Source organism: Apodemus sylvaticus, chromosome 7 (genome assembly GCF_947179515.1).
Source record: "Apodemus sylvaticus chromosome 7, mApoSyl1.1, whole genome shotgun sequence".
NCBI lineage: Eukaryota > Metazoa > Chordata > Mammalia > Rodentia > Muridae > Apodemus > Apodemus sylvaticus.
The window spans coordinates 54,392,945-54,400,867 of NC_067478.1; the positions used below are offsets into that span (position 1 = coordinate 54,392,945).

The 7,923-nt window shown below is 44.3% G+C and overlaps 1 non-coding gene across 1 annotated transcript; it reads right to left on the minus strand.

Annotated features, from left to right (window-relative positions):
• Window positions 1-7,494: 7,494 nt before the first annotated feature.
• LOC127690360 (small nucleolar RNA SNORA48) lies at window positions 7,495-7,635 on the minus strand. Its single transcript, XR_007979080.1, has one exon. It is a non-coding gene; the product is annotated as a small nucleolar RNA SNORA48 (small nucleolar RNA).
• Window positions 7,636-7,923: the final 288 nt, after the last annotated feature.

The window sequence follows — 7,923 nt, forward strand, 5'->3', positions numbered from 1 at the left end:
TAGTCTCAGGTGAGAAGTCTGCTGTGATTCTGATAGGTCTTCCTTTATATGTTACTTGGCCTTTTTCTCTTACTGCCTTTAATATTATTTCTTTGTTTAGAACATTTGGTGTTTTGATTATTATGTGACGGGAAGTATTTCTGTTCTGGTCCAGTCTGTTTGGAGTTCTGTAGGCTTCTTGTATATTCATGGGCATCTCTCTCTTTAGGTTAGGGAAGTTTTCTTCCATAATTTTATTGAAGATATTTGCTGGCCCTTTAAGTTGTAAATCTTCACTCTCATCTATGCCTATAATCCTTAGGTTTGGTCTTCTCATTGTGTCCTGGATTTCCTGGATATTTTGGGTTACAAGCTTTTTGCATTTTGCATTTTCTTTAACTGTTGAGTCCATGGTTTCTATGGAGTCTTCAGCATCTGAGATTCTTTCTTCTATTTCTTGTATTCTGTTGTTGATATTTGCATCTCTGTCCCCTGATTTCTTCCCAAGGCTTTCTGTCTCCAAAGTTGTCTCCTTTTGAGTTTTCTTAGTTGTTTCTACTTCTGATTTTAGATCCTGGATGGTTTTGCTTAGCTCCTTCACTTGCTTGTTTGTGCTTTCCTGTAATTCTTTAAGAGATTTTTGTGTTTTTTCTTTCATGACCTCAGCCTGTTGACCAAAGTTCTCCTGTATTTCTTTAAGAGATTTTTGTGTTTCGTCTTTCATGACCTCAGCCTGTTGACCAAAGTTCTCCTGTATTTCTTTAAGTGTTTTTTGCATTTCCTCCTTGTTGGCTTTTGTATTCTCCTGGATTTCTTTCAATGATTTTTGTGTTTCCCTTGCAAGGGCTTCTAACTTTTGATCCATTTTCTCCTGAATGTCCTTCATGTGTTCCTGTACCAGCATCATGACCAGTGATTTTAAATCCAAATCTTGTTTTACTGGTGTGATGGGGTATCCAGGACTTGCTGGTAGAGGAGAATTTGGTTCAGATGTTGCCATATTGCCTTGATTTCTGTTAGTGACGTTCCTGCGTTTGCCTTTTGCCATCTAGCTCTCACTGGTGTTACTTGGTCTTGTCAGTGCTGGACTCACCAGTGCAAGCTGCCCCTTCCCCGTTGGCCTCTGGTGCACAGCTTACACTCTGCACTGCCTGTAGACAGGGTGCTGTTGTCCAGGCTGTTCAGATCCCGAAGCAGGCACCTGAAGGCTCCCGCTGGGGCCCGCAGGATTTATTGGAGCACACCGACTTCTCCCAGCTGGCCGCCTGGAAGCCCCCACTAGCCTCTTGATGGACCTGGAGATGTGGCGGCCACCCAGGCTGATCTGAAGCGGAAAGAGTTGACCTGAGGGCTTCTGCCTGAGGCCTTGCCCCAGATTGTGTCTGTGGGCCAGATGGAACCCGTGTGCACCCCCAGGGAGCTCCGAAGGTGTATGTTGCTGTGACCTCCCCTGTGTTCCGCTCACTCCGCTGGGCAGCCGATTTCCCCAACCGGGCTGGCGCACACTAGGTTAGCCTTGTCGCCCAGGCCCTGAGTCCAGGCAAACGCCTGGGAGGCCAAGGTCCGAGCAAAGTTCCCCTAGGGCTATGACTGTTATTTGGGTCCGCCAGGTGACCCGGATGGCGGGCGTCCGCGCTCCCCGAAAGCACCGGGAGAGTCTGTTGTGCTAATAACCTCCTGGGCAGGTTGACACACAGATGGCCCACCAAACCGCCCAGTTCTTGGGGTCAGTCGTGTGCCTTTTGGGGCCTAGACCCCCGTTTTGTTAGCCTCAGGCTACGCTTGTTAGCAGTCTCTGCCCTCCCGAGCACTCTGGCTCCTGTAGGCAAAATGGCGGCGCGTGCGCCGGCCGGGGCAAAAAAAAAAAAACCTCCTGGCTGGGTTGGTGCCCCGATGGCCACTCGAACAGCCCAGGGCCTGGGTGCAGACCAACGCCCGTCTGGCTCAGACCCCTGCGGTGTTGGGCCTAGGATTATGTTTGTGTACCTCAGTCTGACCGATCTCTGGAGCCCGGGATCAAGATGGAGGTGAGTCTCTCCTCAAATGATGTCTTTATAAGCTGGTTTCTATTTTTGTGAGACATCATGGGCAGAGGTAACATGGAGAGGAAAGGGTTGATTTTATACCACAGCTTACAGTCCATCATGAAGGGAAGTCAGGGCAAGTACTCCAGCAGGAACTTAGGGGCAGGAACTGAAGCAGAAACCATGGAGGAATTGTGCTTACTGCTTTTCTAGCTTACTCAATATACTTCTTTATTTAGCCCAGGGCCACCTGCCTGGGGATAGTACTGCCCACAGCAGGCACTGACCCTTCTACATGTTTGCCTACAGGATAATATGATAAGAATATTTTCCCATTTGATATTTCTTCTTCTCAGATGACTAGCTTGTGTCAAGTTGATGAAAACTAGTTAACACACCCATTGGCTCCAATTTGTCCTGCTTATACACTCCTGGTCATGGGACCATCCATCTGAGCAAGGTCAACCTATTGGGTCCATTGAAGAAAATGGCTCTCCCTCTGCTAGAAGCCATCAATCATCCATAGTTATTTATTCCCTAGGTGTCAGAGTACTGTGAGTGGGAAAGGTAGCTCTTGGACATTCTCTCAATTCTGGCATCTGCCCTGTGTAGGTTTCTGCATCCTAGTGTGTATGTCTATAGTGAACAGCAGTTTTTCCCTTCTAGAGAAAACCTTCTGTGGTGGCAGGGTCCAGTTTCTCAGTACCGAGTCTGTGCAAAAGTCATGAGTTCAAGAATTCTTGGTATAGGTTTGTTTTTGGTTCAATGTTAATACTTTTATAGGAACTGATGTCTGGCCTAGCATAGCCTGGGGAAATCAAATCTTCTCTTGGCAGTCTTGGGGCTAGGGACTTTTACAAATGAGTGACAGTCTGGCATTGATTAATTATGCCAGCAAGATTGATTTTGGAGTTTGTTATTTCATCTTTAATTAAGATCCTTGTTATTATTTATCTAAGTGACTAACATATTTAAAATTTTACCCCTAAAATACAAAACTAAAACAAACTATAATTGGTCTTTAAAAGATGCTTTATTTTCATTTTTGTGTATGTGTATATTGTGTGAGTATATGTCACATTGTGTGGGTACTTGGGGAAGCCAGAAAAAGGCTTCAGATGCCCTGGAGTTATAGGTGGTTGTGAGCTTCTTTCACACAGATGCTGGGAACTCAGCTCAGGTCTTCTGGAAGAGCAGCAGATGCTCTTAATCTCAGAGCCATCTCACTAGTCTTAATTGGTCTTTTAAAAAATGCTTACTGTTCGAATTTATGCCAGAACTATTTACTTTGGTCTTTTTATATCTGTGTATATGGCCACAGGAGATAGTGGCTGTGTGTTCCAGGTTGGAGAATGGTAATTTATTTCCTTCCTGATTGTGGTGGTTTAAATGTGCTCAGTTCAGGGAGTGACACTATTAGGAACTGTGGCCTTGTTGGAGGAAGTGTGTCATGGTGGGGGTGGACTTTGAGACCATCCTCCTAGTTGCCTGGAAGCCAGTTTTTTCCTGTTTGCTTTCAGAACAAGATGTAGAACACTCAACTCCTCCAGCCCAATACCTGACTGGATGCTGCTGTGTTTTCTGCCATAATGATAATGGACTGAACCTCAAGACTTGTAAGCCAGCCTCAATTAAACATTGTCTTTTATAAGAGTTGCCTTGGTCATGGTGTCTCTTTACAGTAATGGAAACCCTAACGAGGACACTGATTCATCTTCCTATGTTCAACATGGAACTTAGGATCTTGATCACAATTCTCACCATGTTCTAAAACTCTTAGGTCACTGGCTTTCACTTGTTGACCTCATGGGTCTTCTCTGATGTCTCATGCTTCCTTCTGTGTGGAGTGAATCTCAACATTTCTCCACATTCCTCAGGCCTGATGCTCTCTAGGGAAACCTTACCTGTTTCCTCTACATCTGGACATGTCTCTTATCCTCTTAAGCTTTCATTGGCACTTGGGATTTTCTTCTGAAGAGGAGATGAAGAAACCAAGGCTTACAAAACCTTGTTCAGCGTGAATCGGTTACTTTTAATTGCCAGTCAAGCTGGGTTCCAGAACCTAAAGCTCTTAATGAAAGAACCGGAATCCAGAACTGTGTCTGTTTCTAAGCCCTTTGCTGCTGTTTTCCAGAGACAGGCAGTAAGTTACACCTCTCATGGACATCTTGATTACTAGTGAGACTTATGGTACTGTGATAAGAAGGATTCTGGGGTTGTGCCCTTGACCAGAGGAGAAGTGTTGCATGACAGACTAGTGATACCTGTGGTGTGTAAAGGATTAGGGAAAGGAAAGTACATGGGGCTGTGTGCTACTTTAGTGCTACAGCGCCCAGGAACATAGTGCTTGCTCCTCCACTCTTTTTTTTAAAAAAATCTTTTATTCTTCTTTCATGCATTATATCCTGACCAGTTTCCCCTTCCACGACTTTTTCCCAGTCCCTCCCTGACCACCCCTTTTACCCAGATCTTTCTTTTCTGTTTCTCTCTTAAAAATTTCCCAGGGATGGCATAACAAGATAAAATGAAACTGGGCATAAACCCTCATGTCATGGCTGGACATGGCAACCCAGTAGGAAGAAAAGGAATGCGAGTGCAGTGCAGGCAAAAGAGTTAGAGACACCCCAATTCCCATTGTTAGGAGCCCCACAAAGCACCAAGCTACACAACCATCAGGGACATGCAGAGGGCCTAGCTCAGACCCATATAGGCTCTGTGCTTATTGCTTCAGATTCTGTGAGCTCCCAGTTCAACCAGTCTTAAAAATTGAAAGCAGAACTTCCTTACAGGTCAGAAGAGTCAAGGGCAGAGTCAAGGTCTCCTTAAAGTGATGGGTTCCCCAAGACCTGGGGTCTAGGAGGGGCCAAATTAAATGCTAGTGAATGTCATGCCTGATCTATTAACAGGCTCTTAATTCTGTTAAAAGCTCTGATGCACCACTGTCTATCAGAAGCAGATGGTGGAGAAGGGGTTTTCTCTGTTGTACTCTTCCACAGCTGGAACACACAGGAAACCCTGCCTACAGTTTATAGTCATTAGGATTCCAGGAAGATGAGAGCACAGGGCAGAGTTTGTTCACATCTCAGCATCAGATGTCTACTGTCTTGGCACTTTCTCTTCAAGTCTACTGGGCTGAAATTTTTTTTGAAGATCTTTTTTTGGCTGAAAAATTTTTTGAAGATTTTTTTGGCCCTACACATCTCTGTGCCTTCCATGTAACATCCAACCACGGGCTTGGCTCATGGTATTCATGATGGCTGAGTGACTTTACTTGATAAATGTCCTACTTTTCCAAGTCAAACCCTTTGCTTAATTCTCCATCTAACTAGACCTTTTTTTTTTTTTTTTTTTTTTTTTTTTTTTTTTTTTTTTTTGTCTCTTGTCTGAGGCCTATTGTTGGCTTTAGGTATTCATTCAGATCTTACCTTCCTTAGTTCTGTGGAGTAGCGTCTGTTTATCTTGGGCTGGAGGCTGTACTGTCCAAGCACTGTCTCAATTCTAAGGCCCATGCGGGTGGATCTGTACCTCTTTCTGTGTTCTCTGATTGTTATCCAGAAGAAGAAGACAGATGCTAAAGCTTTCAGATTCTGCACTGTAGTTCAAGATTCATGGTTTAAAATTTTGCTTGCTATCTGCATTTCTGTTCTTATCTTAGGTTTTATCTTTTAAAAAAAGTGTGTATGTGTGCATTTGTGTGCGTGCATGTGTGCATCTGCAGACACTCATGTGCACGTTTGTGCACAAAATTGCAGATGGTGCCTATGGAGGCCACAGGTGTCCGGTCCCTCTGGATCTGCAGTTACCTGATGTAGGTCCTGGCAACAGAACTTGGGTTCTTGGCAAAAGAAGTACAGGGCTCTGTGCTTTTAACTGCTGCAGTATTGCTGACAAAACAAATGGGCACCATAATTGTTTTTACAGAATGATTTTTCTTTTTTCTTTTCAGGGTCTCCATGCAGCCCTGGATGGCCTGGGACTCAGTCTGTAAACCATGCTCGCCTCAGACTCACAGAGATCTGTCTGCCTCTGCCTTTAATGTTGGGATTAAAGAAGTGATCCACTATACCCTTGCTCATGTCTTTAAACCTGCACTGCCCACACTGGTGTGCTGACTTAGACCCTCTATCTCGTGGTTGTACTAGAAACCCTGGCATGTCCTGAATATTTCTCATCTTTGTGTTCCTCCCCCAATCGTCCCATCCACAGATTTTGATGTTATGCATAAGAGGATGATCGCCAATTTTGCATCTCTATCTCTGAGAGTGACCCCAAATCTCAGACATTTATGTTTATTGCGCCTCTATGTTTCCATGTATATGTCCAACAAAGCATTTCAGATTTAAATCATGCACAACAAATATTCTGACGATTCGGGCTAAGAAAATGGACTGGTGAATGAAAGAGCTTGTCATGTGTATAAGAGTTCTGAGTCTGGATGCCTAGAGCCCATGAAAAAGCTGGACACTTAGTATAAGTATCTGCTAACCCAGTGCTCCTGTAGGAAAGATAAGAGGCAGAGGAAGATTCCCAGAAGCCCATGCCTGGGTCAGCAGCCTGGGGTATTTATTGGAAACAGAATAGCAGAAACCCAGTCTCAAATGAGGGGGATGGTGAAGACTGGCACCAGCTTCCTAATCTTCACACTTCCTGTGGCACACATATAGTGCAATATGGCATGTGTGTGCCACATTCACATGCTTGGATATATGTGCGTGTGCACATGCACACACAAACAAGGTGGGAAAGCCTTATGGACTGAAGAATTATCATCAGCAAAATGGCTGTATTGCTAGAAACAATCTATAGCTTCAGTATTAATATCCCATTAAAATTCCAACAAGATTCTTTATAGAACTAGAAAAGAATTGTAAAATTCATATGGATTCACAAAAGATGCCAAATAACTGAAAAGCAATTTTGAGCAAAAAGAGATTTTAAAATTAGAGGATATAAGAAATCTGAGTAGTCCAGTATCAAGTAATGTGACTGAGTCAGTAGTTAAAACATCCCCCAATGAAGAAAAATGCAGGGCTAGATGGACTCATTGCTGAATTATACCTAGCAGTCGTTCTGAGAATAAATAGGCAACTTTTCATGATATTTTGGACTTTCTTTTGATTTTTAGTGAGTTTTATATCATGCACTCCAGCCCCGCTCATCTCCCAGTCTGTCCCCTCATATTTGCCCTTCTCCCTTGCAACCTTCCCCTCCAAATAACACACACACACACACACACACACACACACACACACAGCTACCCCCGCCCCCACCAATAACAACAATGAATCATAGAAAACATCTAATCATGGAAGCTGTGGTTAGTCCTATTACAGTGGTTCCTGCTACAGACTGACTGGCCCATACAATTGTTTGGGTCCTGGGTGATGTCCTTCATCCTTGCTGTGTGGCATGATGGCATGGTATGGTGATCCACAAGTTTCTGTCTGCCTTCCTCCTTTCTGCACTGTGATGCTTGGATTTGATTTGACTTTTATGAGTTCTAGACATAAGATAGCTTTGGCCATCAAGCCAGGCATCAAGCTAGGATGAACAAAAGATGACTATTTACTTTGTCCCTGACCACTATAAGGACAACACCACCCACAAGGTATCTCAGTCCATTGTTGGGACACACACATACCTACACACATACACACACATGCACACACATACACACAGGCACACACCCATGAGCCTATGGACAGATTGATGGACATGACAGCTTGCCTTAGGATTCTTAAGAAGGAACAATCCACATATCAAATGATGCCCAAGAAGAAGGAAGGAGAGGCCCCTGGTCCTGGAAAGGCTCAGTGCAGCAGTGTAGGGGAATACCAGGACAGGGAAACGAGAAGGGGGTGATTGGGAAACAGGGGGAGGGAAGAGGGCTTATGGGACTTTTGGGGAGGGGGAATCCAGG